Source organism: Schistocerca gregaria, chromosome 8 (genome assembly GCF_023897955.1).
Source record: "Schistocerca gregaria isolate iqSchGreg1 chromosome 8, iqSchGreg1.2, whole genome shotgun sequence".
In the NCBI taxonomy this organism is placed as follows: Eukaryota; Metazoa; Arthropoda; class Insecta; order Orthoptera; family Acrididae; genus Schistocerca; species Schistocerca gregaria.
Window position 1 is genome coordinate 313,026,296 of NC_064927.1, and position 12,101 is coordinate 313,038,396.

Genomic DNA, 12,101 nt, shown 5'->3' on the forward strand with positions numbered 1-12,101 from the left:
CTAGACTCGGATTCGGGAGGGCAACGGTTCAATCCCGCGTCTGGACATCCTGATTTAGGTTTTCCGTGATTTCCATAAATCGCTCCAGGCAAATGCTGGGATGGTTCCTTTGAAAGTGCACAGCTGACTTCCTTCCCTGTCCTTCCCTAGTCTAACGAGACCAATGACCTCACTGTCTGGTCTCCATCCCCAAACAACTCAACCTATGGCAGTGCCATCTAGTGGGCTAGCTACAGCGCCATCTGGTTTCCCCCTTCAAGCTAGACGAGTTTCGTTCTTTGTAGTTTTTTCGTTTGATGCTTATTTCGTGAGATATTTGGCTCGGTCACTATGATTGGACCATCCTGTAGTATGTGAAACTGTTTCTCTTCTGATGTAATATTTATCTATTAAGATTTTGAATATTTCTCAGGTTTTTAGCCAGATGGCATCATCCAGAAGGCATAATTTATTGGCAATCCAACTTCTTGCCATCTTCATACAATTCCTGATGACTAACTGTTTTCTGCTGGTCACCTCTTCTATCCCCTCCTCCCCTGCCAACAGCCCCAAGCTGGCCGTGTTGGGGCATGAGCCTGGAACAGTGGTAGGGAAATGCATTTCCAGGGCATGATCTGATGTCCTCTGTCCCACTGCCACCAGCACTGGATACAGGTATCAGCTGGAATGGTGACAACACAGGCTTGTCCTCTTCAGTTGCCATGATAGGAGCAGGTTGCCACGTAGACTGCCACTGCATTTTGACTATGCTCGGTGCTGGGTCCCAGGCCTTGCTCAGTTGAAAACCACTGCCTTTATTTATTTCTCTATCATGTAGTTGAATCACTACAGCCAGTTTTAATGTACCATCCTAGAAGGTGTTGGACTATTTCAACAATACGGCGCCATCGTAATTCAAGACATGACCATGAGAAATGTAGAGATGTTGGCTATAGCAGACTTTGTAGCCTGTTCATTGTCTGTGTGGCGTTAATGCTCCCTGCATCTCTTCTGTATCATTTCGATAGTCTGGCATACATAGGCTTCCTGCACTGGCAGGGATGTTGTAGACTCCTGGTTTATAGAGCCCTGGGTCATCCTGGACTGACCCCAATAAGGGTTTCATTTTGGCTGGTGGGCAGAAAATGCATTTTACATTGAGTTTCTGGGGTATTCTTACAAATTTCATTGGTGTGTTTGTCAGATGTGGTATAGTCGTCATTGCAAAATGTCTCTCTTCATCATCAGCCGGCTAAGGCCCCAGTTGCTTTGGTCTTACGGCACAATGTATTGTAACAGTTTATACTGAACATCATTTGAAGATGCTGCAGTTCAAGTGCTAGACTGTATTTGTTCAAGAGCTGATGTTCTATTTGCACCACTGTGCTTGGTATACTATAGATACTGTGTCCTAATGTGCCATCTTGTCTTTAATTACTGAACATGTCCAGAAATGGAAGCAGATTATTTTCTTTTATTTCCTGTGTGAAACTGATGTTTAGGTGCAGTGAATTCACATATTGCAGGAAATCTTACAGATGAAGTCCTCCATGTGGCCAGATTATGAATATATATATCATTACATATGGAAGAAATAGTGAAGGACTTGTAGCTGTGGACACCAGGGCTTCTCCTTGAAATGCTCCCATAAATGTGGTGCATATCACTGATGTCAGCAAGTAACCCTTGCCAGTCCATCTGTTTGTTCAGAGTTGCCTATTTCCATCATACAGAAAGTAGGTTTATGTAAGCATAAATTCAGATTCATTAGCACTGACCCAAACTTTCCAGGTCTGAAGCCTAGAGAGTCTCTTAGAGGTACCGTTTTAAAGAGAAACACCACAGTGAAGTTCACCATTAAGTCTTTGTGGAAGGTCTAATTTGAGAACATTTTTTCATGCAATTGACTTACCATTCAGTGCCCTCCTCCCCCTTCTTCCTTTATACACTTTCTCCATGTTAGTTTGCAGTACCAATAGTCTTATGCACTACATACTAACAATCCATTTGGACATTTCAGCTTAGGGCGCCAAGCAGCTGCTACAAATTGTGATATGTCCTGTATAGAAATATTACAGTTGGGGTGTCTCTAGTATCCCTTTCAGCTAGGCACCCCAAGTTGTGGCTTGCGTCACTTGCCCCTGCCAGTGTGGGGAATGTACATAGTACATACTATCCTGATGGTACAGGAGAGATGCACAGAGTATAAATGCCACACAGACAAGGAACAACAAATAAAGTCTGCTTGGCTGAGGCAGAAGTCATGGAGTAGCCAGATGAAATGTGCTATATTCCATATGTAATGCTAGCATTTGCCAGCAAAGAGACTAAGCATTATTCTCAGGTGTTTTGCTATGTGGTCCACCTGTATTGCTAAAAATCTGCCAAACGGCAGTCCTCTCTTGTAAACTTTAGGTAGTCAGTAAAGCCTAGACAGTGCAGCTGCTCATGTGTAAAGTTTCTTCACTGTCATAGTTTGGAATGAATATTGGTCACCTGAATTTGCTGCACCAAAACATTTATTTCACATTGGAGGAACAAGAAAATAATAAACTTTCATTTCTGGATGTGTTCATCAAGCGAGAACTAGATGCCGCATTAGGACACAGTGTCTGTTGAAAATCCACACATACATATTTGTACTTGCATACCTCCAGCTGTTCTCCCACTTTAGAACAAGAATGTGTCCTATGCACTATAGTGCACAGAGCACGAGAAACCATGGACCGAGGTAGTGCAGCAGCTGAACAGGAGCACCTAGAGGCAATGTTCATTAAAAAGGTTTATGGCAACCACCAGATACAATGTGCAATAATACCAAAGAAGCTGAGGCCACAATTCCCTGAGAATGAACAGAAATGTGTTATGACAGCAGTTATCCCATACATCAGGAACACATCAACGACAGTTAGAAAAAGCTTTGTTGGGATCAGTTAAGCATGACATAGGACTCTGTAAACGGGAGACTATCGCACCCCCTGCCAGTGTGGGAAATGTATGTAGGCCACACTATCCAGATGATACAGGAGCGATGCATGGAGCGTAAATGCCACACAGACAATAAATATCCAATAAAGTCTTCTGTAGCAGAGCACTGTCTCTCCAACAGGCATTTCATGCATTACGACTGCACTGTTGTAACAGTTCAACAACTTCTCAAATTGTATTCTAAAAGCAGATGTAGAGTTCTGCATACTCAATGAACTAATAAATAAAGACAACAATTTTGTATTAAGGAAGACCTTGGACCCAGCCTTGAGCATGACAAAACCACAGCAACAGCCTGCATGAATATCTGCTCCCACTGTGGCATCCAAAGAAGACAAGGGTGTGTTGTCACCATCCCAGTTGAGACTTTCATCTGGCACTCATGGCAGTGGGTCTGAGGACACCAGATTGTGCCCCACTGGGACACTTCCCTTGCCACTGCGCCAGGTCTGTTCCTGTAATGGCAGGTTAAAGGCTGCATGCAGGAGAAAAGGATATAAAGGTGGCACCCAGAAGAAGACAAGAAGTAATCAGGAATTCCTAATGATGGCAAGAAGACAGCTTGTGAAAGTATTACACTGTCTGAATGACACCACCTGGATGGATACATGTGAAATATTCAAAATCTTCCTGCAATCTGAAATCTAAAATCAAATAACTATTAAGATATTCAGTAAATAACATATTATGAGTTAAAAATAAAAGGTAGTCATGTATATCCTTTCACTACATTATAAGAATGAAAACAATCAATTACTGACAAAATTATTTAATTTGACAGAAAAAAATCTACTCACTAAGTGGCTATAGAACACATATATAAACAATTGTTGTAACTGGTAAGCTTTTGGAGTGAGTGGTTCCTTCTTCAGGCAGAAGGGTTAAAGAGGATGGAAGAAAGTGAAGGACAAGGACTGGAGAGGTCTAGGAAAAGAGGTAGATTTCAGGAAAGTCACCCAGAACCGAGGGTCAGGGGAGACTTACTGTACAGGATGAGAAACAAAGACTGATTGTTAAGGACTGCATCGGACAAGATTTGAAACCCTGAGATCTTAAAGATGGAACACAGGGTAATATGGAAGACAGAGATTACTACTAAAACATAGTGCATGAGTTAATTAGAGTGAAATGTTTCAGTAGTAATCTCTGTATTGCATATTACCTTACTTCCGTCTTTAAGCTTTCAGGTTTTCAAATCTCATCTAACGCAGTCCGAAACAATCAGTCCTTCCTCCTCATACCATATGGTAAGTCTCCCCTGACCCACAGTTCTTGGTGACTTTCCCAAAACCTACCCCTTCTCCTAGACCTCTGCAGTCCTGTTCCTTCAGCCTTTTTCCTTACCCTTCAACCATGAAGAAGAAGCCACTGGCTCTGAAAGCTTGCCAGTTACAGCAGTCTTTTGTGTGTGTGTTCTGCCGCCACTTGGTGAGTAGATTTTTTATCTTTACTACATTAGTCATATGTCTTATAATAACATCCTTCAGTCTGGATCATAATTTATTATCAAATATATTTCATTAACTCAGCTCCCTGAAAAACTGTTGTTGTGTGGTTCTGAATTCTCCAGTTTGCTTACTCTTGAGTATATGGTACTCCACCACAATGAAAAATCATGAATGCTGTAAAATAAACTTATCATAAAACAGTCACGTATTGTGTTGAAGCTAACAATGGATTCAGATGATAGCAGATAATACGGAATAAACTGGGAAAGCTGAAGTCATTTCAGGTGTGTTGAATAATTTTTTGTGCTTTCACTGGCTGTCTCTGATAAATTTTTCACATTTTTCTTGCCACAACAGATATGTTTTATACTTAAGCTGTCAGCCACTTTATATGTCATTGTTGTCAAGAGTAAACTACCATACTAATAGGCTATGTGGTACTTTCATATATAGTGGACCATAAAATTAAATGTCACAACATGAACCATGGATCTTGCCATCGATGGGGAGGCTTGCGTGCCTCAGCGATACAGATAGCCATACCATAGGTGCAACCACAACGGAGGGGTATGTGCTGAGAGGTCAGACAAACATGTGGTTCCTGAAGAGGGGCAGCAGCCTTTTCAGTAGTTGCAGAGGTAACAGTCTGGATAATTGGCTGATCTGGCCTTGTAACACTAACCAAAATGGCCTTATTGTGCTGGAACTGCGTACGGCTGAAACCAAGGGGAAACTACAGTCGTACTTTTTCCTGAGGGCATGCAGCTTTACTGTATGGTTAAATGATGATGGCATCCTCTTGGGTAAAATATTCCAGAGGTAAAATAGTCCCCCATTCGGATCTCCATGTGGGGACTACTCAGGAGGACATTATTATCAGGAGAAAGAAAAGTGGCGTTCTATGGATCAGAGTGTGGAACGTCAGATCCCTTAATTGGGCAGGCAGGTTAGAAAATTTAAAAAGGGAAATTGATAGGATAAAGTTAGATATAGTGGGAATTAGTGAAGTTTGGTGGCAGGAGGAACAACACTTCTCGTCAGGTGAATATAAGGTTATAAATACAATATCAAATAGGGGTAATGCAGGAGAAGGTTTAATTATGAATAGGAAAATAGGAATGCATGTAAGCTACTACATATAGCATAGTGAACGTATTATTGTGGCCAAGATAGATATGAAGCCCATGCCTACCACAGTAGTACAAGTTTATATACCAACTAGCTCTGCAGATGACGAAGTGATTGATGAAATGTATGATGAGATAAAAGAAATTATTCAGATAGTGAAGGGAGACGAAAATTTAATAGTTATGGGTGACTGGAACTCGTTAGTAGGAAAAGAAAGAGAAGGAAACAAAGTAGATGAATGTGCAATGGCAGGAAGGAATGAAAGAGGAAACCGCCTGGTAGAATTTTGCACAGAGCGCAACTTAAACATAGCTAACACTTGGTTCAAGAATCATAAAAGAAGGTTGTATATATGGAAGAAGCCTGGAGATACTGGAAGGTCTCAGATAGATTATATAATGGTGAGACAGAGATTCAGGAACCAGGTTTTAAATCATAAGACATTTCCAGGGGCAGATGTGGACTCTGACCACAGTCTATTGGTTATGAACTGTAGAGTAAAACTGAAGAAACTGCAAAGAGGTGGGAATTTGAAGAGATGGGACCTGGATAAACTGAAAGAACCAGAGGTTGTAGAGAGCTTCAGGGTGAGCATTAGGGAACGATTGACAAGAAATACAGTAGAAGAAGAATGGGTAGCTTTGAGAGGCGAAATAGTGAAGGTAGCAGAGGATCAAATAGGTAAAAAGATTAGGGACAATATAAATCCTTGGGTAACAGAAGAGATAATGAATTTAGTTCATAAAGGAGAAAATACAAAAATGCAGTAAATGAAGCAGGAAAAAAAGGAATACAAACGTCTCAAAAATGAGATCAAATGGAAGTGCAAAATGGCTAAGCAGGGTTGGCTAGAGGACAAATGTAAGGATGTAGAGGCATATCTCACGAGGGGTAAAATAGATACTGCCTACAGGAAAATTAAAGAGATCTTTGGGGAAAAGAGAACCACTTGCATGAATATCAAGAGCTCAGATGGAACCCCAGTTCTAAGAAAAGAAGGGAAAGCAGATAGGTGGAAGGAGTATTTAGAGGATCTATACAAGGGCAATGTTCTTGAAGACAATATTATAGAAATGGAAGAGAATGTAGTTGAAGATGAAATAGGAGATATGATACTGCGTGAAGAGTTTGACAAAGCGATGAAAGACCTAAGTTGAAACAAGGCCCTGGGAGTAGATGACATTTCATTAGAGCTACTGACAGCCTCGGGAGAGCCAGTTCTAGTAAAACTCTACCAGTTAGTGAGCAAGATGTATGAGACAGGTAAAATACCCTCAGACTTCAAAAAGACTGTAATAATTCCAATCCCAAAGAAATCAGGTGCTGACCAATGTGAAAATTACTGGACTATCAATTTAATAAACCACAGCTGCAAAATACTAACATGAATTCTTTACAGATGAATGGAAAAACTGGTAGATGCTGAACTTGGGGAAGATCAGTTTGGATTCCATAGAAATGTTGGAACACGTGAGGCAATACTGACCCTATGAATTATCTTAGAAAATAGATTAAGGAGGAGGAGGAGATTAGTGTTTAACGTCCCGTCGACAACGAGGTCATTAGAGACAGAGAACAAGCTCGGATTAGGGAAGGATGGGGAAGGAAATCAGCCATGCCCTTTGAAAGGAACCATCCCAGCATTTGCCTGAAATGATCTAGGGAAATCACGGAAAACCTAAATCAGGATGGCCGGACGCGGGATTGAACCGTCGTCCTCCCTAATGCGAGTCCAGTGTGCTAAGCACTACACCAATACATTAAGGATAGACAAACCTACATTTCTAGCATTTGTCTACTTAGAGAAAGCTTTTGACAATTTTGAGTGAAATAAACTCTTTCAAATTCTGAAGGTGACATGGGTAAAATATAGGGACCAAAAGGCTATTTACACAGAAACCAGATGGCAGTTATAAGAGTCGAGGGTCATGAAAGAGAAGCAATGAGTGGGAAGGGAGTGAGACAGGTTTGTAGCCTATCCCGGATGTTATTCAGTCTGTATATAGAGCAAGCAGTAAAGGAAACAAAAGAAAAATTCGGAGTAGGAATTAAAATCTGTGGAGAAGAAATAAAATCTTTGAGGTTTGCCAATGACATTGTAATTCTGTCAGAGACAGCAAGGCACCTGGAAGAGCAGCTGAACGGAATGGACAGTGTCTTGAAAGGATGATATAAGATGAACATCAACAACCGCAACATGAGAATAATGAAATGTAGTCAAACTAAATCGGGTGGTGCTGCGGGAATTAGGAAATGAGACGCTTAAAGTAGTAAATGAGTTTTGCAATTTGGGGAGTAAAATATCTGATGACGGTCAAACTAGAAAGGATATAAAATATAGACTAGCAATGGCAAGGAAAGCATTTCTGAAGAAGAGAAATTTGTTAACATAGATTATAAATTTAAGTGTCAGGAAGTCGTTTCTGAAAGTATTTGTATTGAGTGTAGCCATATATGAAAGTGAAACATGGACGATAAATAGTTTGGACAAGAAGAGATTAGAAGGTTTCAAAATGTAGTACTACAGAAGAATGCTGAAGATTGGATGGGTAGATCACATAAATAATGAGGAGGTACTGAATAGGATTGGAGAGAAGAGAAATCTGTGCCACAACTTGACTAGAAGAAGGTGGGGCATGGTAAAAGAATACACAAACATTGAAAAGAGCAGACACTACATATATAATTAAGGTGATAATGGCCAATGAGCCCTTCGGAGCAGATGCACACCAGGCTCAAACTCTTAAGGGATGAGCTGAAATGCCACAATTAATGAGACAAATGAGTAGGGGAACTACAACAATAGCATGTGGTATAAGTTGAGAATTTGGGTCTGATGGGAGTCATGCTAGGTTAGAGTAGCTGTGGAGACCACTGTTCAGATGGCATAGTGCTCACTGCTTCTACCTAGTAAGCAGGAGGCCCAGGTCTGAATCCTGGTTCAACACAAATTTTCAGATTGCCCCATTGATATTAATCAGTGCTCACTGGCAGCTAATGTCTTTAAGTCCTTTGTGTCTTACTGAGAAAGAAATATTAAATTGCCACATTGCTCCTAAAGGAATTAATAAGCACAAGAGAGTTTCCTTTATAATTAAATTATTCTTTTCCTCGGTTAAAAAGCTTAGTTTGGTTTTTCTTTTATTATAAGAAGCTGTGTCACTGGACTGACAAAAAACTAGATAGGCCTACTGTTTCATTGCAGAATATTTATGGGCTTAAACAGCTAGGAGAAGATCTAGGACAAAAATCAAGATTGTTGTGACAGTACTCTAAAATTTTCCCTATACTTTATGGTGTCTTTTGTGATGTTGAATCTTCTCAGATCCATTCCTGTCTCTACCAGCCATCCTGTAGAACTTTTTAATTTGGTAATGAAACTGAATATGTTCTTGGTTAGCTTCATTCCGTTAAAATGGCTGCCGAACATTAATTTATTCTTCCTTATTGTTTTTCAGAACGTTCTCTTTTCTTTTCTCGGTATTCTTCCTCACTTCTTTTATTCATTGTAAGATATTCAGATCCATATAGTGTTTCCAGAATAATTACTGCTGTGCAGGGATAAATTTTTGCCTGGAATGATACTGATATCTTTTTTTTTGTTTTTTTTTTTGGTTGAGTTTGTAAGATAATTCCATTTTCTTTAAACTTTCTTTACTTTTGGTGTTATCTAATCCATTGTTTATGTATCAGTTCTTGCAAATACTTGAACTATGAACTCTTTTGGTGTTCTCATGTTGTGTTTGTATATATTTTTCTCTGTTGTGTTTATGTTAAATATACTTGGTTTTCTGTAATGACATTTGTAATCCAGCTTTATCTGCAATTTTATGAAGTGCTCCTCAGTATCTTCACATTGGTGTTTGTGAAAAAGCAAGATGGGATAATTTGAACTTACCCTCTTGTTTTGCCATCTGCCTCCTTAAAATTATTATTTTTTTTTTCAATTTTAACTAATTACCATTAACATGTTGTAGTTGTTGTGGTGTCCAGTCCTGAGACTGGTATGATGCAACTCTCCATGCTGCTCTATCCTGTGCAAGCTTTTTCATCTCCCAGTACAATTAACATACATGAGTATAATCTGCATTTTCATAAAAGAGAAAGGTTGGCCCTGAGTTTTAAAGAATATAAAAACATATCTAATTTTGTGCTTCGTTTGATGCATTTAATTGATTTTCTAATTTATTTTGACTACTCCTAGTTAGTATCTTTTATTATAGGGCGAAATCAGTAATTGTTTCATGTCTTAAGTACTATTGTTGACATATAAACAAATATAAATTCTGTACTAATTATAAACATTTGTGAGACGAAGCAACAGCATTCTTAAAGTATCTATTTGGCTCTATTCGAAAACATGTTAGCAAAGCCAGCCCTTAATTAATTCCAAATTAATTAACAATTTTGTCCAAATTATTATTTGTGTACTAATATTTGTTAATTTCATGATTTCAATAAATAATTTGTATTGATGCTTGTAGTAGAAGAAACTGTTAAAAAGACAGAAGGCCCAGCTTGATACTCATCAGTTGTGTGTTCTGCCTATTCAGCAGCGCTTTGGGTATAAATTTGTTCACAACTGGAAGTAAAGATATGTCTCAGTAATTGTTGGTGTCTGTATTGTCTCCCTTCTTATGTAGTGGATGAATTGTGGCTTATTTCCAATCCTCTGGTATTCCATCTATCTTCCAACAATGTGTAATAACTCCATAAATAGTTTTAGCTGCTTACTTCCCTCCTAGTTTCCACATCCCAGCAAATATCTCATCTTTCACTTGAACTCAATTGTTTTTCAGCTGGCGTTTGTGCTTTCTACTTGATGCAGTGTCAGTGATTCTGAAGACAGGTTTTCCTTTTTGTATTGTCTAAAAATTAGTCATAGCATTTGTTCATTGGAGATGAGAAGTTTTTTGAGGTATTTTGTTAGCAGCTCACATTTATCTTTGATGTTATCAGTCAGTTAGCATGTTGATACTTTGAAGAGAAAGGTCATTGCTTTGTATCCTGTAATTTCCTGTTTGAAAATTTTGTTGTTCCATCTGAAATTTGTATCTATTTCCTCTAATCTTTTTGGTCATATTTCAATTTCTCTATTCTAGCAATTTTTTATACCTCTTTCCTAATCTCGGTGACTGTATTCCAGCCTCTTTCCTTTTTATGGGTGTTCCATTTTTCCAAGTTGTTACTCTGTGCTTTATTGCTTCATCACACACCTTGTTCACCGTCCATCTTTCCTTCTTCTTGGTGGCTATTCTAGTTCTTTCACCATTTCTATCATTGCTTCTCTGATATCATCCCAATCTCCCATCAGCTGTGTGTGAAGCCAGAAGCTTTGTTATGAATTTGTTCCTGTTGTCTGACAAAAATTTTGTGTCATTTCTATGAATTTTTCTAATTTTGATATTTGGTCTTTTTATACCAAAATATGACTCTTATCTCTGTTAAAAAGCAGTCTGTGTCCATGCCTAATCCTCTTCTGAAAATGTATGCAGGATTGTTCTTATTGGTGCACGTGTGTATGTGAATATTTCCTACTATTCTCTTGTATTTCCTGTCCGTGCCGGTCTGTAATTTAAGTCTCCTAGTTGTATGTGGTGCTTTGGTATTTTTCATGTGTCCAGTTTTACCAAAACTCTACAACTTTTTCTGGATTTTTTCCTGTTGTCATTGCTGATACATGCATTTGCATTAATGATGGTATAGCCATTGTTTGCTGAATGAGTGAAAGAAGTGATATTTGCCACGATGGGTATGTAAAATTTGTCATGGATACTGTTGGATTCCATTTGAAACCTTGAAGCTGTTCCAAGCATTGTGACTATCTGTTTAGTTTTTACAATCAGTATCCCTTAAAAAAGTCCTGTAACTATATGATTCAAATGCATTTTCATCTTCAATCTAGTTTGGATATATTGAATTTGTTTAATACACCCATCAATTCAGTCTGAACTGAAGTATAATGTCCAGTGTGCACAACAGAAGTTTTTTTTTTTTAAGGGCTTCTGAGGGAAGTTCTACAAAGCTACAGTTCCTCTTTATATGATGTTCTCAGCTCTCCAAAACCAATGGCCTAGTTGCATCACTGTTTCTAGTGATGAAGAACTTTTGACATTCTGGTGTATTTTTCCATTCATTGTTTACTGTAATGTCATGGTTAAAAGTAAATTAGGAAGGATATTAACCTCTTAGTGGGTTGTTACATCTGTGATCAAATTGCCAGAGGGGTTTAACAGGCCACTGAATATGGGAACAAATGCCTTTTATAGCTGACTGCTTTAGTTACATAGTCTACTGATTTAACTGAATAATTATGTGTTGTATTTTTTTTTTTTTTTTTTGAAAATACTTATATGGCCATTCATATTAGATGAGCACATCATAGTATTTGGGTGAGGATTCATAGGTGGGTGAGCATTCATTGATTAATTAACACATACCAACTACAGTTTGCAGTGGCATGAGTGATGAAAGAAGTGTCACGCACTTGAGGAAATGAGAAGTAGTCCATTCAGAGTGAATTGAACTGGTTATTGTGTTAATCTGTGTCATTATCAT